Source organism: Temnothorax curvispinosus, unplaced genomic scaffold, assembly GCF_003070985.1.
Source record: "Temnothorax curvispinosus isolate PA1 unplaced genomic scaffold, ASM307098v1 QBEX01012135.1, whole genome shotgun sequence".
NCBI lineage: Eukaryota > Metazoa > Arthropoda > Insecta > Hymenoptera > Formicidae > Temnothorax > Temnothorax curvispinosus.
In genome coordinates this window covers 411,017-438,217 of record NW_020221915.1, presented here as the reverse complement: position 1 = coordinate 438,217, position 27,201 = coordinate 411,017, and the positions used below count along the sequence as shown (strand labels likewise).

Here is a 27,201-nt window from a genome sequence, read left to right as displayed (position 1 = left end):
CCATTATCACGATAAACGTACCGATAACATTTAATTTCCTCGGTTTTCACGTTTATCTCCATTCGTTAACAAACATCCACCTCAATTCGCGATCGGATATATGTATGCAAGCCGCGGTGCGCGGTTTTACAACGTTACCACGTAAAATTCGGACGAAGGGAGGATAATGCAAATCGCTCTATTTAGGTATAATAATATTGTTTGTTCCCGACAAATGAATTTTCCATGGATGTGCGCGCGTCCGTATAAATCACTTGTTCGATCGCGTAGCATGCCAAAATGCGCATTCTATACCGATAATCGCGGTTCACTGGCACTTATGCAGCGACAGCTGATGAGCCTGCCTGCAGGCTGCAACGCGTCGCATATTCGTCGCGGGCTACCGGATATTGATCTCCTATTCAGCCGGTTAAGCCACTTTTGTGAGATATCGGAAATTAAAGACTTAGAACGTTCAGCAGAAACTCGATAGTTAGTAATAACAATAATAATATTTCGCTATAATAGAATTATCGATAATATTAATATCAGTAATATTATTAAACACTTATTTAAAATAATTAACAAGATAATAATATATAATACCATTAATGGTTAATATTAATTTCCGTAGTCACGTCTATCTGCTAAATTTTAATGACTAATTAACAAGTAATATATTTCTTTGCGAATTATACTTCCATTGGACCTAATAAGAAAATGGAGTTCACATAAGATATACGCGTAAAACACAATCCCATTTAATTATCTCTCAAATAATAGTCCACGGTCACGGGACCAGATAGAGAAATCCAATTTGCGAATCGTAGCCGGCCGTAATAGACATCGGTGCTCTCATAAAATGAATGGTCCTCATATTGAATTTCTCGTTGCGTGCCGGACGCGCATTTTTACGCGGGGCGAGCAGAGCTCTTCAGCTCACGCACTGGCAGAATGCAATATTGCGCGACTGTAAAGAGACCGTTTGTTTGCTTTCCGAGAGGATGCGCCGAGAGCCGTTATCGTTGTCGCCACAGGAAACGGCCACTTTCGGGCTCTCGAGGGGGGCGGTATTTTGGCGAAAATTCCGGAAGTTCCGGGCGCCAACGCGCGGACAAAGATAAACCTCGCTTCTCCCCCGTGTTGTCCATCGCGATTATTTTGGTTCGGTTGCGGTAGAGCCGACGCGAAAAGATATGTTGTTTTTTTTATCATCATTGTCTTTCATCGTCCTCTCTCCACTACAATTTACTCGCGCGGTTTGCGTACTCCTGCTTCCCCTCCGTATAGCATCCAGAGCATCACCTCACCGTAAAACGGATCACGTTTTCCCGCGGGACGGAGATTTGTTTCCAGAAACAACGGCTGTGCAGCCGCGTAGGCACACAAATTTACGTTTGAGAAAATAAAAGCGACGCGATACCGGGCGAGCGATCAAAGATTTAACCTCGCCGCCGGAAGCCATTTGAGTCACCTCGCGCGAAACGTATCGATGTTAAGCTGATATATTTGCGACTGGCAGCGCGGCGTAGGTACCTGAAAAATTCACGCGAGAGAATTCGCGAGCCGGTAGTGGCATTTTCGCGTTGCGAGAAGTGAAATTTTTGATGGGAAGTGAATGAAACGCGAATTGGAAATTGATCAGAATTATTAGCACGATGTATTTATCTCTCTCCGCGGCCGGATACCCGAAATCGCATTATATTTTCGTGCGGCGCGCGCGCGCGCGAAATTCATTTTCCAGCAATTTCCGGGCAACATTTATTCGCCGCACGTGTTCGTGGGGCACCACGTTCTCCGCGAAACCTCAATCACGCGTTAGTGCCATTTGTTCGGATAGCCGATCGTGAATTGACTAGTACTAATGCCACAATCCGTACTTTGATTTCCCGTAATCAGTGAACGCATTTGCATAATCGGAAATATTTATTTAGCTATCTTCGCTTTATCAATTATCTTATATTTTCTACGCATCAATAATCAAGAGTTTAAATTAACATTTTAGAATTAAAATACTTTTAATTCTGATTCATTGTTTGATTAAATGCTTCATTAAATACAGCCGAGCAATATTTTGTAATGTATTAAATAATCAAAGGTATTGTTTTAATATAATTAAGTGCAATTGCTTTTTACCGATTAAAACTTATTTATATGGAAAGGCAATAATACAAAAAGTCACGCATTAAATTTTCATTTATTTCATATAAATTTGCCTGTTAAATCTGCATATTTACGTTTTCCGATTTTATTTCTGACTTTTGAATTTTGCAATTGCGTATTGCGAAACAAAAGAAGCATTATATCACTAATAAAATACACTGAGAGTGAGAACATTATAGTATAATACAAATATACAGCGTACTATATTCGCAACAGTAGCGTACAATTATTTCATTACGGACATCATATATATACAATAAAATATAACATCATTATTTTAACCGCATCATTATTACCTTACTTATATACATAAACTTCGTTTATTCATACATTTAACGGAAGTACCAATATATTTCTAAAACAAACGAATTATTCTAATACTTACAATTAGAACGATATCTTCCATATGTAGCACTGTTTATTTTAGCGACTCCCAGTCTCAATGTAAAACTACACGGACGTTATTTTATTATCTTGCGTGCATTGAGAGGAGTGCCCGTTCTCTATTTGAAATTTTCGGACGTATAGTATATTACACACGGCTAGAAAGGATCGCGAACGACGATAGACGAGCGCACGGCTTATACAGATGGTACGGCATGGGCTCGGCTACGTGAGCCGAAGTTTATGGCAGAAGAAGCTCTTTGGGTTGACGTCCTTACCCATTCAGGAGTAAAGGGTGGCCCGAATAAAGCCAGGAAGCATCTGACGTATCCTCCTTAGAGTTGATAGGCTATCACGGCGAGGTTCTCCTGTTGATAGACGGGCTATGGATTATTCAATCCGTACAAAAATATATGGCACGGCTGACGATAAAAGTAATCGATATAGCTTTCGCTAAAATAGCGCTGTGATAAGACCTTTAATAATTCCACTGGGGATTATCGAAAGGATTATTTATAGTAATGTTACAAATTTTATGCGTTGGAAGTTGAACTTTCTCGTTTTATATTAATGATAATTTTATTTATTTGTCTCTTAATTTATTTATTACGTATCTCGTTGATTATTTTTGGGTATAATGCAATAAAGATGCCAAGAAATCAAAAATTTGTAGCACCGCGATGAGTTCTTATAAGAGGAAAGAAATATTATTTTGGAAATCTATCAGATATTCTTTATGAACACGAAAAATCTGCTAAATCGTTACGTGTACGGACATTTAATCTTACTTACTACGATATTTCTTTTCCGATATTTTACGTCGCTGGTATTATGTGTCGAACCGAAGCGAAACTATACGCCAAATTTACGAACAATTTGTCGATCGATATAGAAACGCTGCAAGTCCTGCTATCGGCGATGATCGTTTCACGGCGTTTCAAAGAAGGCGCGCGATAAAGGAACAGTCGTCTTTATATCGGTTCACGAATCGAACGTTTGGACCGTCTCGTGCAATTTTTCGCATTCTTGTCGAAGTTTAACCACAAAAAGAGGGAAAAAAGAGAGGTAGAGAGAAAAAGAAAGAAAAAGAGAGAGAGAAAGAACGTAGCAACCTTTGGATATAAATTCGTGCGCGACGCGTTGAAAGAACGGACGCTTTTCAGGATTCGTAGAACCGTGAGGACGGCGTTTTTGGTCGATGCGGCGGTTCGGAATAAACGCGTTGTCGCATCGAAGCGAATACGGCAATAATGTTCAAGTTTGAGCGGCACCGACGACGGTAAAAATCAGATTACACGTGGAAATCTAGTTGGCGAACTTGCGAGTCGGCGACGCTCGTCGGCGGACAATATCTTCGCCCGTTCTCGTTCCGCGTACGTTCCTACCCGGACAAATATCATAAAACGCTCGATGTGTTTTTCAACACGCGGCTTACTCCGCTGCCCCCCGAGGGAAGAGGCCTGCTAGATGCCAGATAGCGGCGTATAACGTCACGGATAATTGACGCTGAGCGACGGAAGATCTATAGGGATCGATAGCGAAATTGCCGAAAAACATCTCTTAAAGACGCAGAGGGAGTAAGATCTCGAGCATCATTTATTATCAGCCGTGACACTCTGCTCGAAGCCGAAGAGTGAGCTTGTGTAACGACAGGAAGAGCGTTGTTCACATTGAGCAGTTTATTAATTGCAAATTAATTTTTGCAACAGCCTCCGAGTTACAAGCTATTAAAATTTAACGTTCTATCATACGTTAATAATTTTATTATTTGTGTGGTATCAAGATTATTTATTTCCAGAATAATTGCAAGTTTAATTACTAACATTTACTGTTAAAAATTGATTGGCGCTAATAAATGATGGTTTTCATGTATTTTTTCTTCGTCTCTTCGATTTAAATAAAAGATCTATGCTTAATAGTGTATTTCGTAGTCACAGACTGTATATTTGATACAGCAGCATTTGTTATGATTTTTGTAATGAATAATTCTTGAATTTTATTAAAGAGCTCAAGGAAATCTTATAAAAGGAACGACAACGTGAAACATACGCTCCTCTTTAACATTGTAATAGCGAATTGCAGTTTCATGGATCTACAGGAAATTATTTTTAATTGAAGTTCTTCGACATAAATGGAAAGTTGGAAGAAATTATGAGTGCTTGTATTTATATATATTTAAGTAAGAAAAAAATAACTTTGCCACAGATATCCATGAAAGAAACGAATGTATGATTATTTATACCGTTATAAGTCGTACGAATAGAATCAAATATCAGTTTTAGATCCACCTTTAATAATCTGACGGTTTATTATGACAGTAATTTCAGTTGCTTCGTTTACGACGGTTCGCCGAAAAACGCGCAAGGAAAAGGAAGACGATGAGTAGAGTCGGCGATAAGAATTGCGCGAGAAAATGTTGTCGCGAGCTTGTGCTATCGTACAGGACGTCACAACGAAAGTTCGTCTCTTATCGGGGGACTTGCGGTTGTTCGTCGCGAAAGGAACCGACGCGTTAAGCGCGAAAATTTTCGCGGTGGTAATGACGCCGAAAGTTATGTCTGGAAAAGAAAGAAAGGGAAGCGATGATAGTAGTGACGCTAAAAGACACATGAGAGTATAAAACATAAAAGAGAAAAACGTAAGAAAGGAGATATGTATATCCTTTCTTACGTTTTTTCTTCTTTCCTTACGATTTACTGTTACATGTGTCGTATATTGCACATGTAATATATCGATATTGCCTGACATGTTGGAACCAAAACAATGTGAGTGACAGATATTAATATAATCGTTTACTCTAACGCTGGAGAGAAGCTTTACATGTCAATCAGATTTTATTCGGTTGTAACGAGAAGTTAAAATAAAGGATATTGCATTAAAACTTTCGCAACTTTGCGCCTGCATTATTTAATTTTTTTTTGAAGTCTCCTTTTTTCTTGAAAGGGAAATGCTTTTAACGCTTTAATGCGATAAGTAGTAAAAATATCGCGATGAAAGAGATCTACGATCTCTACGAAAGGCTGAAAAATAATAAATGTGGATAAGAGATACGATAAAATATTGGCGCTATCTTTATATTATACAGAGAAATAAGCAAGAACAATGTATTAATGAAATGTACGTTGTAACTTATTATTACTTTTTTTATTAAACATTATAACTTTACGGCTCTGTAAAAAACATGTGTTGTAAAAATTTTCATACTCGTGGAAAGTCTGTTCTCCACCTTAGCATGTTAAAAATCTAATTAACTTTGCTCATAGTTTTTTACTTTTACATATTAAATACAATATACTTATATATTTACATATAATTTAATTAATTTATAATTGAATCCTGCAAAAATTAAATTTGCACTCTGAAATAATTAAAAATTAGCCAAATAACATTTCGGATCAATTTGCAAGATTTTGTGTAAATTTTAATTCACCATTTTAATTCCATGGCACGAAATTAAATTATTTTGTTGAACTAACTGTTTTTTTTTTGTGTGCATTTTAATAACATAATAATCAAGGTAAAATACGAAAGTTTTAGTTTGCATTTGCGAACAGGCTGATTACAAAAATGTGTACGCAAGAATGTTTCTTGATGAACACGGGTAAAGAGGTTGCATCGGCAACGTTAACATTTGTTGACGTATCATTTCCCGAGTTTATCGTTGAATGTAACATAAAGCTAGGCGTACTATTAAACGAGGCGGCGCCGTGGAAGTATTACGGAAATATTAAGGTCGCGCAAACAGAGAACGAGAGGTGAGCAAATAGAAGGAGCCAAAGGGGCTGGGGAAATGGAGAGCGGTGTTTGAAGGATGGAGGGACCCGTGGGTTGAAGGATGCGTTGTGCCCAAGAGGTTGAAGACCGGAACAAAGACTAGAGAGAGAGAGAGAGAGAGAGAGAGAGAGAGAGATAGAGTGAGAAAAGAAAATCGGATTAGGGATCCTATCTCCGCGTGCGGCGTCGAGTCAGCGCACTTACCGCCAAGACGTCGAATGTTAAGGCATTCATTATTATTCTTAGAACGCCGAAGCGTGGCTTTCGAACTCAAATGCTAATCGTATTATGCAGGAAATTGACACGAAAGTATTTATCTTTTCTAAACTTTTAAATTACTCCCAGTTGCATTTCACGTTTCGAATATCTGGATGTTGCACGGATTACGGTTTTGCGAAAAAGAAAAGTAATTGTGATCCGATATGACGACTTAATGTCTCCTCGCGGAAATAAACAACTATATCTATCTAAACGGAGTTCTTCGGATATCGTAACTTTCATAATAACGGTCGAACGCCTATATATTATCAGTTTGGGAGATCGGAACGTCCCCTTTATAACCCACTTCGTTTAACGCGCAGCTTGACGAGAAAGAGAGAGAGAGAGAAAAGGAAGAAGTGAGAGACAAGGCAGATAGAGAGCGGGAGTCGCAGGGAAAACTGATGAGCGACCGAGAGTCGAGAGTTGCCAAGTCGGATAATGGCAAAGTTATGGCAGTAGCGACAGTCGGGGACTCTCCGGTACATCGCGAACAACGATGCTAACGATCCTTTAAGCCGCAGACGATCGCTATCCGGGGTTTTCCTTGCGCGCGCGTATCGGCGGCGCGAATTTCGTTGCCGGGAACAGTTACGATAGGAAAAAGATTGCCTGCGCGCGATCGAGTAGATCTTCCGGAGAATTTTCCCGCTCCGGGAGAACGCGCGCGAGCTGCACCCCGATAAGTGAGTGGAGCTCGTTTGTCGTCGCAATCACGCGGAAGTTGTAAACATCGTCGGCGACGAGGCTGATAAAGAAATTTTCGCGCAAAATATGCGAGATGAACATAGAATATGGACAAAATGCGCGGCGATCAATAGCGGCAACGTGCTTTTTTTTCAGAACTTTCGGAGAACGATCAATGTTTAATTAGAAAGTTATTTAACACCAGTGATGGAACGCGACGGGTTTCAAGAGATTTAAAGCTTCAAAAGCCTGTTGATAAAATTCTAGTTTTTAGTTAGCTTCGAGGAGGTTCTTTGTATCCAGTTTTAAAGAAATTCCAATTAGAGGCGTGTCTGTCAAAAGAATGTTTAACATTGATGTTTGAAGTCTTTGGATAAATAATGCGATAATATTTGCATTAATATCAGAAAATAAAGGAAAATGGTTATTAAAGAAGAATAATAATAAATTATGAGCAATATTTGATTTTATCTACGGTTTTTTTATTGCGTATAAAAAGTTCAAAATATTTTCGTTTCAAGGTACGGACAATCACGAAAGCGAATAAACGCTTTCGCGTATATGTAGATCGATCTTTCGTCGTGCCCGGCAAAATATCTCCGCGAGATTATATCGCAAAGCTTCAAATAACGGGGAACAAAGGTCCTATTTGGCGGAAACGCTCGCGCGAGGCAATCTCACCCGTCCGAATTTTCTTCCTTCGCTAAACATTGTATATGGCGGCCATTTCTGCTTACTTTTCACATTTTCTTTCTATTTTACGCCGCGGCAAAGCGAAATCCCGAGTTTCGTGGCGTAAGTACTTCAACGAACATGACTGCAAACAGAGACTCTGTATTATAATAAAATCTATCCATCTTCTTTGTGTATGTGTGTATACCAAACTGTTTCAAAGATATATCAGGATGTCCTCTGCACCACAGGCGCAATTCGCAGGACTCCATTATTCTTTTAAGGATTTTCAGTTTTCAGAAATTAGACATTTGAATAATTAATCTGCGAATTAATTTGCGAATCCCAGTCAAAACTAATTAAAAAATAAAATTGTTTTGCTCGTTTACGGTATTACGGTAAATAATTTTGACAAAGTTATTAACAGTGGCAATCTCTATATTTTGCTCTTGCTGTCGCACTTTGCTTTCCCAGCGGATTTTCCATCCGATAATATCACGAGCGTGTGAAAGAAGTTACTCTGTAAACTTCTCTCAAAAATGCTAAAGTTTTATTCGCGCGCGAATACTCCAGGATGAGCACCGTGCGAGCTAGTTATTTTTCAGGTGTGGAAATTGATTTAACCAGGTACGTCGAGATTCCTCATAATTTATGGACTTTAAATGCGCAACTCGGTATGGTATTGATCGATTTCGATCAGGCTATAGAAAACCGGTGACTTGTTCCCCGCCCCAATTTATTATGACTGAATAGATATAGGTCAACGGTCTTTCGTACTGGTATGTCGGGGCATGAAGGGAGATGAAGAGAGTGGCCCGGAAGTGTTGGTCTATCGGATTATCTGACTGTCGCGCAAACCCGTAGGAACCCGATCAGAGATAACTCGCGTTCGCCTGATGGAAAATTGAGAAATGTGCGCATCTGCGAAAAATAATGGAACCATTTTACAATAGAACGTCTACATTCTTTTAGATTTTTACAGAATTTATGACAATTAATCTTGGAATATTAGAAAAGAATTCTACAGTATTTATCCTTATATTAGTAAGTTTTTTCAAATAAATCTCTAATTCTTTTAATAATCTTTAATCTTTTAATATTGTATATCTCTCTTTTTATTATTTTTCCTTTTTATTCCAATTTATACCTACGTATTTTTATTAAAATATCGCAAATCCTAGGATTAAACAGGGAACCCAGATCTACCGAATAACCAATTACCATCGCATGTTTCCCGAACGCGCGCACGGAGATTATGCGCCAGCAGGAATAATATAAGTAATCGGGCAATTCGATGGAATTAGTTTGACATTCGACGCCAGCGGTGAAAATTGCTGACGAATGCGACGTACAAATATCAAAACCGATATCAACGAGAGAGAGGTATCCCCGATGACCGGGAGTAGTCTCTCTCGTGGAGTATATAGTTTACACTGACCGCCATGAAAATTTCCCTTGGGATACGAAGTGCAAAGTACGCAACGTGGCCGTTGCTGCATGCGCGGCCGATATACGGCACTCGGCTTCTCTCGCACCGCTCCCAATTTATGCCGCGGAATATATACATGCGCCTCCACGTGCAATCTGCCGGGATTTCGTTACTCGGCGAAACGATCTATCGGCGTGTATATATCGCGCGGCCGGTAATCATCGATTATATACGCGGGCTACTTACGCGGAACCGCGCGCGAGCAAGAGGATGATGAAAAGCGATGATAAATTTAATATCGCGAGGAGAAACGATTCGTTAGCTCGTGGCTAAAATATATTCGTGTTATCCGCGAAAATCGAACGCCGCATCAGAGAAACCCCGTTTCATCGAAATACTCCGCTGAGGTATCAAGAAACGCGGTAGTGTCTCGCGCCAAGTACATCTAATTATTCTAATTAACATCAGCACGCTGATCTATTAACGATTCGCGAACATGAAATCAGAACGTGGCGGAAACGATATCTGGTATCGACACTAATTATAATCCTGATTAATTATTTCCTTTCCTCCTCGATTTCTTCTCTATTTCTCCTTCTCGTTTCTAGCGGTAACGTAAATAGAAAGCGAAGATTATTGATCCGCGAATCAGGAAATCCAATTAATAACATATATCAGAGAACGTGAATAGATAGCGGAAAAAATTTATGCTTGCTTTCTATCTCGATCGGACAAAAAATACATCGAGTTCATGAATGGTAAGCCTAATATTTGGACTTAGGTAAAAGATATAGCTTCGGGAATTGACCGCATAATCCTGTCGAGTGAAATCCCATATTAGATCGAATTAAATGTGCGCGTGTGTGCGCGTGGAATGCAGTCATCGCCGATCGGCGAGTGCGCGCGACGGGGTCGGAAGGGCCGCGGTACGGTCCACATTTTACGGTTAAAGCAGCGGAGCAGACTCCGCGGGGTTATCCAACGTGTTAAACTACGTAATTCCGCACGGAGCATAAACTTAATGCCCCTCCCCCTCCTCCTCCTCACTCACCCTCGCCCTGCCCCGGCGAGCGCCTGATGCCATATCCCGCATGTGACAAACTACAATATGCACGATTTGCATGCAAATGTCGCGCTCGCGCGCCAGTAAAATTTTTTTTTTTTAACCGCGCCGTCCTATTTGCCGCGCCGTTACGACTGAAATACGCGCTGCGCAAAATCCGACGCGACGTTAAAAATCTTCGGGGACACGCTAATTCTTTCGCGAACTTAATATTAATGCCGTCCCCGCGCGGGGGGAGAGGGGGGGGTTGAAACGACCCAAGACTCAAATTGACCCTCTTAGAGAGCCACACACACTCGCGTAATCGTCGGTTATCAGCGGTCCAACTATTCCCGAGCGCGCGGCTATAACCGCGCGCTCCTTCTTTTTCCCCCGTACAAAAGTACGTAAAATGTCTCCGGGTGACGTTTAAGGAACGTTTATAAAGTTAACTTTGAAGTGGAAATATATTTTAAGGGTTCCACGCGTCTCTCTAACTTTCGAGTGGAAAGATTTAAGTGTTCGGCTGGGGCTGGGATTCTTCATTCCGGGTTTCTTCATTCCCCGCCGCGTATAGATATCGTCACGTCAAAGTTCGTCCGCGGCGTATTCCACGCGGATAGCCCGCGCGGTTATCAAACGCGCTAAACTACGTAATCCGAGCTTAATGTCTACCACTCTTCCGCGTCCCCCTCCCCGCTGCGCGTCGCGTACCTCTCATCCTTCTACCAGATACCTATAACTTAGTTTATAGGTGCATGACGGGACATGCTCGTACATTCATGTCTCCGTATGGTTGCCACAATCGGAGGGTACAGCTCGGATAATCGCTCGTGCTTTAGCGAAACTTCTCCGTGGGAAATTGCCGAAACTCGAGGGGAAAGGCGAGGGGAAAGGCGAGGGGAAAGGCGAGGGAAGCGAGAGGGGTTATCACGAGGAAGGAAAGCGCTGTATCGTCGTGGCATATAGCGTGTATCTCTCTTCTTACCTACGTCCGTGCGTTGGCAACCGTCCCTATTTGGCGATATGAATCTTATCGGTTTTACGTTGTCTATTACACCGCGACAACACAAGTTACACAAGTTTACGCGACTCAAATCTTCCCCCCCCCCTCTCCGACATACTATCGCGAAACGGACAAATAAACTTTATCACTTTCCGGGATGTGTGCCGGGGTCGCGACGGACGCGATCGCGTAAACTTGGCCAGAACACGTAATTGGCTCAGTTGACGCCAGCTGGACGCCGGTATATATGGTAAAAGTTTCAGGTAATCAACGGCATATCGCGGATTTGCGACTAATATTAAATGCAAATCGGATTCGCCAAACTGCGTCTCTCCGAAATATCAACTTAATCACGTGACTCCCAGTGCTCGTGCAATGGACACGATATGCGATTTTGATAATTATAAAAGTTTGAAGTAAAGCCAGCGCGTATCGTATACGCGTATCGTTGCGGATCGAATTATTTATGCGAGATCTGTGAAGAGAGCGATGCAAAAATGAACTGTATAGGCTCCACAATTTGTAGGAACTATTTTAACCCTTTGAGTGCCGATGACGAGAATTCTAGTTATTTCGAACTTTGCGTTCAGTATCGCGAAAATGCATTTTCTCGTCATGAAATATTTTGTTATATTAGAGCCGCTAAGTAATTTTTTTTAAAGCAAAGTGTAACTAGGAGTTTTTAGGTGTGCTGAACACGATTTTTTAGTCCGATTTACAAAATGTTACCTCCGGAAAAAAGATATGGCTGTCAGAAAGATAAAAATTTTCAAATATTCTCGTCATCAGGTATTTTGTTAAGTTTTATAATGAATTAATGATTAAAATAAGGTTATATAAATACGTTTTAGAAGTTTTTGAGTGTGCTGAACAAGATTTTGAAGTATTCGAAAAAAATGTTTAAACAATTTTGACCAAAAATTTTTTTTTAATTTAGCTCGAAATTCGTTATCAGCGCCATCAAAAATATTTCTGTAGGTACATTCCATTTCACGCATGATGCGCATAATGCAATGAAACAAAATGCACCCTATATGTCAACTTTCATTAATTTTCTGGAATTTTTTGTTTTTGGCATTATAGGATCACTCGAGAAAAATTGTGTGGTACTCAAGGGGTTAAATATAAAGTTGCGTCTAAAGTAGATTTTACGCATCGTTAGTTTATTTTATTTTTTTGTGTTCTGACTACATCTTTGACGTATATCTACACATCTATCAATTCCGTCGATTCCAAATTCCACAAAGAATTTCGCTGCATGTTCCGTCAGTTTCGGGACGATCCGTTGCAGATGCGCGATCGCTCGATGTCAAACGCGCTGTATGCGAATGAAATAAACGAGCGGATTATGAGAGAGCTCGGAAAAAGTAGCGAGCCGTGGCAGATATGTACGCCGAGGCTCGTCCTAAATCGCAGCATCGATTCCGGTGCCGTCGCATCCTCGCGCTCGCGAGACGCGGTTTCGCGTGCTCGCGCGCGATTGATCGGAGCCTGATGTTATTTTTCCGTCGGCGAACTTCCTGAAAGAAAGAGCGCGCGCGCCGGGTTCGGATCACGCTCGCGCGGGGAATTTATTCCCGCGGGCAATTTCTTCGGCTGGAAAACATCGGCACAAGGTAACGCCTGGAACAGCGGAAAAATGATTCGCCCGCGAACGACGCCGCGACGTTACGCCGGGCGAAAATGGAATGCGCGACGATGCGGGCGAATCGAGTTGTAACGCGGCTGTGACGCCAGACTCGGGCGCGTTGTAACGCGTAATATTTAATCGGACAAAACTTCGTCATCATTGTTATTCCGTATCCTGGGACGCGTCGGCGCGCCACGAGCGCAATATTCACCGGTTGGTCTGTGCGCCGTTTTGCGGTAACGTTATTGCGACGCATTACTGAGACGACGTATATGGAAATATTCCGCGTAAAAGCGTTACGCGGTTCCGCGTTCGCGCAATTAGTCGAAAATTGGAGCCATTCAATCTGCCAGTCTATCATGAAAGCTTAAACCGACGGGCGGTTGAGGGCCCTCTGATAAGATGAGGTGTATCAATCGATGATGGTTGTCCAGGGTAAAACTGTTTAAAAACGAATCGGAACTGAATAATTTCCCCATATCCGGCACGCCAGGATGCTCGCTAATTTTAACAGTCAGCAAAAAGGACTTAAATTCTACTCTCGTTTCATGATAATTAAGCTACTTTTATTTTTATTTACACAGATAAATGGAAAAGTGAAAATTTTATTTCGGGCACTCTCTCTCTAGATGAATTTCACTAAAATAAAATTTAAATACGAGATAACACGTGCGTGGAAATTTGGACGAATTGCGCGAGGTGTCCGTGGAGATTTACGAATTTATAAATTTTCTGAAACTCCATCATTATGACGTATTGTATGGCTGTCCAAATGATTTACCGTTCGCTTTCACCGGCGCGCGGGCGGCGCTGCACTGTGGCAGCGCAAAAATTGTGATACACATCCGAGGGAGAATACCGATACTCGATGTTTAAGTCGCGATACGCGACCGCGTGCGCCAGCAGTTTATTCGAAAGCGAAACACTACCTCGGCTCAACTTTCCTACGGGGCTCGAACACCCGTTAGCAAGATGATAGGTTTCGCCATTAATTCCCCCCGACAAAGAATCTCATTTACTGTTCTCCATCCTCACGTCGCGGATAATTGTATTCAGCTGAGATCGGTCTTAAGCGGTGAATCCGCTTTGCTTTATGCCGGCCGCGAGACGAAAACTTTCCGAGCTAATACGATATTCCTTTTGGCTTTACGATATTTGCACTTTAGCGAACTTATCTAAGTACCCGCGAGAGTTTAGAGCGAGAAGAGAGAGGCGCCGCCGCACCGCAGCTTAGCAATCGAAGTAATTCCTCCCTTACGTCTTTCTATACATGATAATAAATTTATTTAGAATATTGTATTGAGATTGAATTAATATTTTTAATATTAATAATTATGTATAGTATAATTCTTAAAATAATAATAATAATAATAATAATTCTTTACGTCTCTCTACATAGTAAAATTTGTTTACAAAATATTGTTGTTCAAATAAATTTCTAATAAGAAATAAGGATTATGATTTAAGGCCACGTTTCGTTATCGTAATAGCGCGCCGCAAAATGGAGCGCAACGTGTCAATAGTTAACGCATTAATTAACGTTGATAATATACATGATGTGCACGATGACATGATATACATGATAATATATACGATATATAGGTATATAATAAGGGAATATATTACAACAAAGTTGCGTTTACTAAATGCGCATACATTAGCTTACTGAATTGTAAAATGCGGAATTATTTAAATGCGACCCGATGTTCGTAATAACGTATCACACAACTGTTACAGAGCGAGTGAGTTGCACGTTGATGTCCGTATCAACGTGTTCGCGATTCGATAATTAAACTTGTAACGGAGCAAATAATAAGGAGGCGATTAGAAGTGACGCGATAGGACCGTCTCGTTCGGCGCGTGATTTATAACTTGAATTATTAACTTGGCGCTTAAGCTCCTTGAGTACGCGCATAATCCATCCGGCAGGACATAGTCAATTTACAAGGCGCAATATCTCTCCACCGATTTTAGTACTCCCGGTTCTTGAAGTCCGGGAATAACAGTCCGAGAATAGATAGGCGGCGGATATATGGATTATACGAGAGAATTATACGACTTCTCTCCCTCCGTAACGTCGACCGACTTTAATGCAGAAAAGCGAAGTTACGCGACAGGATATCCTGAGAATCGTGGATCGATATTTACTCTTTCCTCCCTCATCCCTCCCTCTCTTTTTCTCTTTTGCGTAAATAAATCTCGTATCGTTCTCGAGATGGATTAAAATGTCCTGTGACATTTAATTTGGTTAATGAATTTTATAATTTGATGAATGAAACATTATATTAGGAAAAAGAACCAGATGGAGAAGTTTTATGTAAAATTTTATTATTTGTAAAATTTGTACTGTTTAATTATGAAACGGCAATAATATTAAATCTAAATGGAATTAATTAAAATCTTTATAGAATCAAATATGCGTAGTATGCACGTCACAGTGAGTGAAATTGAATACAAGAGATAAAAGAGTAGAGAAGGAGAGATAGCGATAAAAAAAAGCGAAAGGCTAAAAAAATATACTTTTTACAGGTACATATATCCAATTTAATTTATTAAACGTATAATTGAGTAAAGCTGGCATAGGAATTGTGGTAGCTCGGTAATTACCTGATTGCTCAAATCATATAAATGTAATAATGCAACGCTACATACCCAGAGCACGCAGCATGGTGTGTCATAGTGCGATGCTCAAAGTGTAATTTATCCCGTGTATACGTTGCACGCACATTTCCCGTTAGTCGCAAACAAGTCTGGCGCAAGCATATCCCACATTTGGAAATTGCTTCGCGATATGTTCCGAAACTAATTATCGCGGCTTTGCGCCGAACCAAATTTTGAATTCGCGAAAGTATTAACGCCCAAAATTAGCGCAGATTAAAGTAAAATAGGTATTCCGAGATCTCAAATTAGTCATTTGTGCCTTTTAATATTCAAAATAACTGCTACATTTTTCAATTTTTTTTTGTTAACAACTTTTCAATAAACAACGAGCGCGGGCTGAAACCTTTTGAAGGTCACTCAGGAGGGTGACCTTGACAACATACTTAAAAATCAAGGTCATCCAAGGTGACCTCCTCCATCTACGCAATTACCGAATTTTGTTCGTAATATAGGTTTGCTAATCGTTTAATTATCATAAGTGTTTATTCATGATACGATTATTGCAGATCTAATTTATAATTATTTTATTCATAAATAAGCTATTAATTATACAATTAATTAATTGCTCCTAATCCTCAATTTTTAATCATTGATTGATTCTAATGAAGGATCGGTCACTGTTGATAAATTAATTCTAATGCTATCTGATCGCCGAAACTAAAGTTGATTTTACCCCTTCATTAAACACATTCGCTTTGACGTAGTCGAAGCATTCTGCTACAAAGTACACGTCAATCCATCAGCTTTACGTCAAAGCGTACGCACAGTACCTTTGATGAATTACTGGGCTATGGATCGAGTGACGTCTAAAGACCGCCCGGGTCATCAAACACCTGGGGCAATAGTCCACAATAGTCTAACATCACGATGCGCAAACACAATAAGGACTTGCCAATGAGGGTCCGCGTGCCAGATTATCTCGGAGTTTGACGTATCTCGAACCCGAAACGTGATTGTTCACACGGAGCGCAATAATTTCAACGCCACGATCGCTCGTGCAAGTTAAACGTTACAATATATATTTTTTTCGGTAAGGGATCCATAGGTAATTCACTTGTAAGAGTTTCTTCAGAAAAAAGGGAATGTTATATTTGCGCAAGTTTCTTAAATGGAGCAAAAAGATTCTGAAACCCTTTTGAAGCAAAGTCGAAGATGAGAAATTTTCCTAATATGCTACACGCAGAAAATTTTTCTTGAAAATACAAGTATACACGAACAAAATAAATACCATACTAATCTTGCACGGCTAGGATATAGTCATAATATGGAAAAGATTTCAAGAAAGTATAGGAAAATTTAGAGAGCAAAGAATAAAACTAATAAACTATACGCAGAAGTAAATATTTCCATCAAGTATGGGAGACTTTTGAGAGCGCGTTTTACTTTGTTAATTTAAAGACGGATGATTCAATTATATCTTATCCGATTGTATCTTATCTCGAAATATGGCTGAAGAACAAAAAACGAGACGTCTGTTGTCAAAAACATAAGTTGCCGCTATAGGCTGTGGCGGTCAGCTGTCCGCCACGAGCGAACTTGAGAACGCTATACGGAGTAGTACGGAGTACGGACCGTACCGAGCTGCCCTAGATATAAAGGTCGATGTTGAATCTTAATCACGCGAGAATATACCGGCGATGCGCCGCGTAGCGGGCGCGAGCCGAATCCTCTCGCCGCGCGAGCCCGCCAACGCTCAATCAACAACAACATACTAGTATGGGACTTTTTTACTGTTCTCATATTTCCTTGTTAGTATGGCAAATTTATTTACCTTTAGGTTACAAGATGTATCTGATTAAACTATTACTTTTCTATTGTCATATATTAATTTCCGGTTGAATACGCGTATATCTTACCGGTACGTAGCAAATCTAGTAAATTTTATTATGAGTATTCTAAATTATTCGAGAAAAATTTTCTGCGTGTACTTATACAAAAGGGGATAAAAGACAGCAGATTCTTGTCCCGACAAATGGACTTGGGACATATTGACGTAGGATATGCAGAGTCCGAAAAACGCGATGACGGTAAGAAAGGCACTAACGATTCGCATTAACGATAATTTAGCGCCAAGAGAATCGCTACGGTCGCGCCGTAAAAAGCTGTCCCGCGCGACCTGGAGAAGAAGACCGGAGCTCCCGTTCCTTTTTAACGATCAATCGCGAAATCCTCCCGCGGACTCGATCGGGCCGGCCGGAAACGATTGGCTCGGGCGCTTTGTTGGCAAGTGACCCTATTACCGCGACTCCCTGATAAATTACGGGATGCGAGCCCACGACGTCCGAAGATCCAATTCTGAACACGTGGCGCGTGTAATGGCATCGTTCGAAGGACCGTGACGGCTCGCGCGGAAGCCGATATATCTGCCGCACGTCGATACATACATCGCCACGGGACAATCCGGAGGTCGCGTTCCGCCGTTGACTATCCTACCGAGCCGATAGTCGATAGCCTCCACGCTGACCTATGCATCGATACACGAAACACGATAGGTACCGCCCGTGGATTAATTTACGTTAAAAATGTGTATAAATATCTATAGATATAAATATTCTATACTGTCTAAACGTCTTTATAGATTGGAATTTAATTGGATGCTAACTTTAGCCTTAACTGATAATATTGCATGGTCTGTAAAAATGTGTCATATATTTTCTTTCTTTTTTTCATTTCTGCTATTACGTGTTGAACAGTATTTATTATATATTGTACAATGGTTTATATATTTCAAATAACGATACTGGTAGCTTGAAAAATCGATTTTAAAATATCAAAGATTGTGCTGATAAGAATTGCGAATACCTTTATACTTTTCTACTTGTTTATAGGAATATAGATCAAGGAGAACAGTCAATAACAATCTAGCATAGATATATTAATACTACAAAATAACATGCATTTGTTTTTAATCATCGCATCTAATTGTGTACATATTTTCTTTGTTACAGGTGAGTCGAGAACATTACTCTAGGAGAAGAAATATGGCGTAAATAATTGCGTGAGTTATAATTATAATGGAAAGTATCAAACAAAAAAAAATATATATAGATGTACTATTTAAAGTGTCGTAGTAAACATGAAAATACACAATTAATTATTGCTCATTCGATCGCTTGTTAAACAATCTTTCAATATAAATTATTAAACATAAGCCAGCAGTTAATTCGCGTGTCATTATTATCGTGAATTATCGTCGTAAATTATTGTTGTCAAAATCGAAGCTTGAAAATGAACGATCCTTCCGATAATTTTCATGATATTTAATGCGAAGCGCAAGCATCGCCTTTTCGCCTTTTCCTGTCTGACTATATCACGCCACCGATCGGTATGCGAGTCCGCGTCAGCCGTAGAACGCGTCGTCGCGCATATGAACCCAGATAGGAGATAGGTTCCCGACATTATCCTTCTTCATGTCGAGCACTTGCTCACGCACATCCTTCGGTTCGCTCCGCAGTATTTTGCACTAGACGTGTTCGGCGGAGTTACGTCTCGCGATAACACGATTGTCTCACGATGTCGCTTCCTTGAAACAAATTTACTTAGGTCGATTTTTTCCCGGCGATTATCACGAATGGATCAAAGACGAATTTCGTTCGTAACGCGAAATACTTCTTTTCGGGGATATCTATCGGAATGTCAACGTGACATTATCGCCGCGTTTCGATTTAATTATATCTTCGTACGTGAAGACGCGGACGATATCGCGCGCGGCAAATGTGCAAATTTAGATTCTCGCCACAGACGCGAACGAGTTTAGTACACGACGCAGCTGCGTACGACATTATGTCGGCAGCTCGCTCTGAAGCGGTTGTGCCTCGTTCAGTTCGTTATCGCGGCGGAAGATCGGTGTTGCAGCTGCGGAGGTGTGAGCGGTTTGTTTCTACTCCATTCACGCGCGGGACACCGCCCGCACCGATATTACACGCGCCAGAGTCGCTTCAAATAGCGTTACGTCTGTCTTCGTGACAAACTGAATTCGAAATGTTGTCTTATGTAAAATAGTAGACACTTTGGTACACGCACGAAGGTACGATAACGTGGCTAATGCCAGACGTAGCGAGATGAAAACTTTAATAAGAACTATGAAACTATAATAAAAATCAAAAGAAACGTTCAGGTTAATCTTGATGCTGGTTTGATAAGTTTAAAATATTTTCGAACGCTTCGATTTTTTACATTAATTTTTAATATGAAAGGTTTAAATTTGAACACGGCTTATCAGGATTTCGATATCGTATTTTCTCTAAACAACATTAAAATGCTTTATCGAAAATGATTTTACAACTATTTTTCGCAAAACTGTAATAAGAAGTACGAAACTGTAATAAATATGAAAATAAATGTCAAGTTAATCTTGATGCTAGTTTGATAAGTTTAAAATATTTTTGAATACTTCGATTTTATATTCATTTTCAATATAAAAGATTTAAATTTAAACACGGTTTATCGGGATTCCGATATCGTAATTCCTCTAAATAAAATTGAAATGCTTAATACTGAAGATGATTTTACGATTATTTTCTGCAAAGTTGTAAGAAAATTGTAATAAGAACTACGAAATTGTAATAAAAGCAAGAAGAAACGTCAGGTTAATCTTGATGCTGATTTTGCAAGTTTGGAGTATTTTGAACCGCTACAATTTTATATTCATTTTTAATATAAAAATAAGTCAAAACGATTTATCAGGATTTTGATATCGTAATTCCTCTAAATAAAATTGAAATGCTTAACGTTGAAAATAATTTTACGACAACTTTTCGCAAAGTTACGTAAATTTTATATTTCGTCGCTTTTACCACTGATTCAAAGTAGCTCTTTAATCTCGTCGAGTTATATACAATTTATCCCAACGTCATATTTTTGCGAAGGGTTTGCGCCCTGATTATAAGCGCGCGCTTTATCGAACTCGGGCTCTGGAAATCCAAAGTCCTCGAACCGTACTCGAATTCCACGGTTACACGTGCTGCGACTCGATGAACCGACCGAAAAATCAAACCTCTCCGCTCTTCCCTTTTTCTCGTCCGGATGTTCGTTCCTGCAACAGGTCCTGGGTTTATCTCACGCCCGAGCGAGCTTCGAAGCTTGCAGTTGTTTCGGCGCATAGGCGTGAAGAACCGGCTTTGAATGGCGACGACGACGGCGACGGCGACGGCGCAGCGTCGCTGAAGCCGCACAACGTCAGCAAAAACCGCTCGGCGAAGGGGACGTCGATTTAATACCCACCCGCGTTAGCTGGAATCCATGACTAGCGGTTTCACGAGTGATGAAAAGCTCCCTCCCCCGGTCTTTGGCCGATTATCGACGTACCTTCTGCGAGGTTGACCCTTTTCTGGACTGGCATATCTCGCGCGGTAGCCTTCGCGCGTCAGGTTTACTTTTTTCATCGGCGAGCCAAGTCCGAAAACATTGACACTGCTCGAGCGTGGAGCTTTTCAAGGCTAAAAGGCTTTTCGGCTTTTGTTCGCAGTCGAGCGTACGCATGGTCTCGCGGTTACACGTGTCGCGGTCATCGAACTGTACAGGGTGTCGTAGGGCTTTTTTCGCGTGGAACCGATTTTTTCCTCGGCCGTGGATACTTTGATGAAATTAGCAATTTCGGAGCGAAACTTTGGAGAACATTTGTGTATCATAAATACTAATTTGTAAAAAAATAACAATAAAAACTTTTTGTGTATTCATGTTTATCTGTTTATCATAATCATTACGTTAGTGTAATGTATTTCTCACGACTATTGGATAAATTATTAATATTAAACGATATTTTATGAATAGAATGTCTAGACAACTAGTATATTATAGCAATTATGTAGTGATAAGCACGTCTAAAAAGCATACAAAAATTATGTATTCTTTTAGAATTAATATTTTTTTATAAGAGTAATAAGATTACGAAACGCTCAGGATTGTGAAGAATTTTCGGGAAGGCTATATAGATATTTGAATAGTGGTATTATTCAAATAATTTAATTAAATAAGTTTATAGATCGTATGTGAAATTTCTGGTTCAACGTAATTGAGCATTTCATTAATTTAATTATTCGTTTCATTTGGATACGATTCATTGAAATTATTTCAATCCTCAAATTGCAGTCGTATTCAAACATTCGACCGCGATCCGAATTGGGAATTGGTGAATTACTTTATGGCCCCAAGTCACACCCAGCATCGCGGATCGAAACTCGCGCGTTTGATACCAAAGTACACAGTATAATTTATCGTCGCGATCGCGCGTTTTCGTGGAGAACGCGGGGAGTGGGCTTGGGGTAAGTAGGGAAGCGACACGATGAAAAATTGAGGGACGCCCGAATGAGAAATTGGCAGGTGATTCTCTACGTTCGACGCGATAATTCATTTGACTTCCCCGGGCTGGGAGCGACCGTCGCGTCCTCCTCGTCTGCGAAAGCAGCGCGGCACCGCCAACGACGCTTTATTATGGTAATTTCATTCGGGAACGCCCGACGTTGATATCCTCAATCCGTGTTCGATTCGCATCGAAATAAGCTTCAATCCGATCTCGAGCGAACGAACGAGCGAGAGAGAGAGAGAGAAAGAGAGAGAGAGAGAGAGAGAGAGAAATACAAGAAAGGAGACAAGGACACACGTCAACATCGCGAGATGCAGATTTTCCGGGATCAGCAGGACGAGCGTGCAAATCGACGTCCTTGCGAAACGTAACTGACTACGAAATTCCGTTGAATTCCACTGGAAAAATTCCGGCTTGTCGTAATGATTTATGTTGGAATGCTGTATATTTTTAGATAGCGCGGATAGAGTCGTTATATATTGTACTCTTCAAATCGAGAAACCGAAATCATTGGCTTGAAATAGCACAGTCACACGCGGATTTGTACGAAATTACTTAATTGGATAAATGGACTGAATATGTAATTTTAATAGCTGTATAATGGACAAGTTTTAATCTTATTAGTAAACTGAATTTGACCGGATCGGAGCAAAACAACCTAATTTCGACTACAGAGTATATTTTAATATCACACATTATTATCACATCTGAGAACTTAAATTATAATAATCGTGTCGGAGTAACAGGAGACTGCTGATGGCGGTTAATAAAAGACCATTACTACTTATACGTTCTAAATATAAGTAATACAAGTTAATGACTATATAGTATTACTACAATTATATCTTTATGCCACTAATATTATATCTTTAATTAAAAGATGCTAAAATTATATTCAAGTTCAAGGCGTAAACCGTAATGCTCACATAGTATGTCCAAATATGCAACCTACATTTAAGTGACCTGCCGAAATTGGTCCCAAAACCCCAAAGCGAGTGCCAAGCGAGAGAAACGATTTATTATGCTGATAGTATATCTTTTGCCCCATATTCTGAGCATGTCTCCTCTACCGCAAACACATTTATCAGCGCGCGTACGTCGACACTCATATCTCGAATTTACCCCTCGCTGGGCGTGCCACGCGGAAAATGAGCGCGCGTTCCTACGGTCGACCCCGGACCGGTACAAAAATGCAATTAAATTAAACTGCACGTTCCGTGTCGCATTCATGGCGTACACGACATGTTTTCAATATATCATGCATGCGGTGATAGATAACGATCCTGCAGTAATGCGTCATCGCTTCCGTTCGATCAGCATTTCCGTCATTGTGAAACTATATGTTAATTATTTCCTTTTGTAATTTACACAAATGATAGTTTTCGTAATTCTTATTGCTGACATAGAACGAGAAATATTTAAATTTATTAATGTAAAACGACTTTTCTCATCAAGTCAATTCGAAATTCACCGTATAATGAGATGGGATTAAAATGCGGATCTGATCGATTAATTACTTATTCGGAAGACGAGCGCGAAAAATATCTTGGCACTGTTCAGCAGCCGAGCGTTCGCCAGATGTAAGATATCAGAAAGCATTCCTTCCCCTTTCCAAGCCAAGCAGATGCTAATGACGTTTCGCGGAACAAACAAGGGGGCGAGAGAGGCGGGATTATGCGAGGGGATCATTAGTAAAAGTGCGCGATAACGTCAACCACAGTAGCAGAGAAACACGTCGACGCGGGGAAAACTCCGCGGCGAACCAAATATTTTCTGGCCTTATTTGTGCCGTTTAATGGCGAGTGAAGAAGAGATAGTGCCTGACGCGAAAACGAGTTAACTCGCCCGCATCATCACCCGAAAGTTTGCCGCGGTTCGAAAGCGTTTTCCGTACCGTAGCGTTTATCGCGTGGCGTATATTTTATATGTACTCTACATCATTGTTATACGTGTACGTATGTACTGCGGAAAAATTTGTTCCTCGCAATTTTATCTCTCGTCGTTCGTCAAGTTCAAAGAAAACACAGAAGAGAGAGAGAGAGGAGGGAAGAAAGAAAGCGGCACGGTTTTAATTCCCGGGTGTACAATTTGGCGAGCTTTCCGAGGATTCCGGCTGCAAATAATCAGTCGACTACGAATCGCCGTATTTACGCGCGCGCGCGCGCTGTACCCGACCTTACTTTAACGTGTCTTAACCGCTGAAGAATTGAAATAAACGGCAACTCCGGCGTGCTTTATTGAGATTGCGCTGGAGGGTATGCCGTCGCCCCGTTTGGCGTTGCTTTCGCCGAGGCGTCTCCTGGGATATGATTTGTTCTTTAACGCACCGTCGAGATATCATCGTGCCGAGTCGTTCCTCTTTCCATTATCTCAGAGTAAAAGCAATTAACTTACTAATTTTCTTTTAGATAAAACTGAACTCTTGAATTAAATAAATATGTACATTTGTATCAATGATTTACGTATAAGACGTCGTGAAATTTATTCGACCATTGCATTGTACTTTTTGTATTTCTCGAAATGATGCGAATAATAGAAAATAATTTTGCAAACTAAAAGTACCAACATTTTCAACGGTAATACGATATTCCTGATATAAATCAGGTATTTATGAGATTGTGAATAGCTCATCAAATATTTCCTCAAGGGATTAAGAGCGCGAAATTGTATTGCCATAGTAATTCCCTTACTCCATTTGAGGGGACGTAAGTAATTCTCCGAAGTTAATTAAAAATTATAACAGAGACGTGGCGCGGCTTACTCTCGCGGCTCGATGGGCTTTATCGCGATTGAAATGTCGAAATTGCCGCTTTGCACGCAATTAATCGAGTTTTCCCTCGAACGTACCCCGCCCATGCGATAAACGCGTTAATTACTTGAAACATACGGCCGCGATTCGATAAAACTATTACCAAGTCGGGTTCCGTTTCAATTGGGGCGTTACGTGCCGCCGGGATCGAAATGCATCCGCTTTAAGTGAATATTTTGCGATACACTGGACCGCACTTTTCATTTGTTGCGTCGACTTCGTAGCTAATGTATAGCTGGCTATATTGATTTAATTCGGTTTACTCATGCAGATCGATCAAAGCAAACACGTCCATTATTCATACTTTGGCGAAATATTTTTGTAGACTCTTCAATATTAAAATTAATTTTAAATTTTAAATTTTCTTTCCGGATGTATGTGCTCTTTACCAGAGTGACCGGCGCCATGTTATCATTTGCGCTCCCAGCTATTCTTTGATAAATTCCGCGAACATCTGTGGTTACCAGAGAGGGCTTTTTACATTTTACGATACAATTTACTTTCCAAACATTTGAAATTTTTTTTACTCAGTGAGCTCACGTAACATTATATATACCTTACTAAATGTTAAATGGTAATTAAGGAATTAAATTTTTTGTGGAAATATATTATGGAATAAAAATTTAGATGGGAGAATTCTTTTTAATAATTCAAATAATAATAATTAATTTAATATTCTCTTGCATATTGTATATCTAAATATACATCTATATACTTAGCCCGTTTTACCTTCTCTTTGTATATCTAATTATATATCTATAATTTTCAAAAATATATACGCCAGAGCAATACAAGTTTTAATTATGCCGGATAATCTGCCTAGTGCTGATCCGTTCGTTGCCATTTTACATTGCATCTGGTGGTGCAATGATAACATTCACTTCGTGCTATATTCTTAGTACCACTGTCTTGTTTAAAGAACGCAGTTGAAATAGGGCGATGCAGGGCAAAAGGAGTAGTAGGAACAAAGGAGACAGAGAGAAAGGAAGGGAGGGAAAGAGAGAAAGAAATGATAGGCCCGAGAAGGGCGAACTAGGGTAGGGCATGAAAGGTGGAGGGATGAACAACGGGAAGAAGAAAAAGCCGCCTTCATTAGGAGAGACTAGACTACGAGGGCTCTGCGCCGTGTTCAAATGAGATCCGCAGTCGGCAGTAATGGCATACGTCGTGATTTTTGAGGTCTCGTCCTTTTCGCAGCGACGACGACCAATGTCGCGGCAGCGCTGATCCGTTTTTTGTTCGTTCGTTCTTTTATATCCTATTCTTTCCTCGCGCCGCCCCCGATGGCCTCGCGACATCCGCCCGCTATCGGCAATTGTCGTGAATTCGCGAGTAAACGAAGGGTTGCGATTGGATCAATCGTGAGGTAATTTCTATCAATTTCTCCGACATGATGACTCGATAAAAGATAAAGGTAGATAAAAAAAAGAGTTTTTATTTCTTTTTTAGAACATATTCCTAATTAAAGGTAAAAAAAGATATTACGTCGATTCTGGAAATATTAAGAAATCAAATAGTTACGCGAATTTTCGCGTGGTGAAAGATAAAGAGATAGAGATTGACTTGTACCTACTGTGTTTGCTATCAGTTATGTTTGAGTTAAGCATAGAATGTACAAAGATATGAAATGAAATTTTTATAAAAGGAATTATGGGTACGAAAAAGGTAATACATGTGCATGTGTGTAGCATAAAAACCGCTCTAAAATTGTTTCTTTCTGTGAACAAATACATATTATTTTCTTCGCGTTTTGCCCGCTACTTTCGATGATTTCCACTTATGACTCGGCGCAAATTTACGTTATGTGCTTCTGTGACGAACGAATGAACCGACATGAAGGAAATCCTCCGCAAAAGCTAAGACGCGACCAACCATACACTAATATCTTTTGATCCCTTTGACACCGTCCAAACGAAATGAAACGCCTCCGTTTTATTAAATTCGGGAAGAAATTCTCCCGTAGGATAGAACCACAATAATGGATCGATCTCTGAAATTCACTTAATTTTCTATTACTATTGGTATCACGTTTATTTAGTCAGAAACAAATATGTTAATAAATTAACGTAGCATATTTATTATATCGCTTAAATATATAGATACTATGTGAATTTTACAAAATTGAAATAAATAATATTGAAGATTATAAACAAGGGCGTAATACGATGATTATAGAAATTACTAATACAAATTGTTAGTAATTACTTTTTACCTGTTTAATATTACATTTTATTTTTATTATAACTTTTTACTTTACTTTTATCTTTAAGTTACAGCATTTTTGAAACTACATTAGCGCGAAAATTATTCATTCTTCATTTGATTCATATTCTCCTCTACAATGTTCTTCGGTGAAAAGAGAAGTGTTAAAAATCGGCATTATCACCGTTTTCATTGTGACAG

The 27,201-nt window shown here is 40.0% G+C and overlaps 1 protein-coding gene and 1 long non-coding RNA gene across 7 annotated transcripts in view; both read left to right on the top strand.

Annotated features, from left to right (window-relative positions):
- The window catches only part of LOC112462251, a 129,040-nt gene extending 110,333 nt beyond the window's left edge, over positions 1-18,707 (top strand). For both annotated transcript variants that reach the window (XR_003041644.1, XR_003041645.1), the window contains exon 4: positions 18,634-18,707. This is a non-coding gene — a long non-coding RNA (uncharacterized LOC112462251). The remainder of the gene's footprint in view (positions 1-18,633) is intronic.
- Positions 1-27,201, top strand: part of LOC112462250 (fasciclin-3) — a 300,674-nt gene that overhangs the window by 234,549 nt on the left and 38,924 nt on the right. The window lies entirely within an intron of this gene.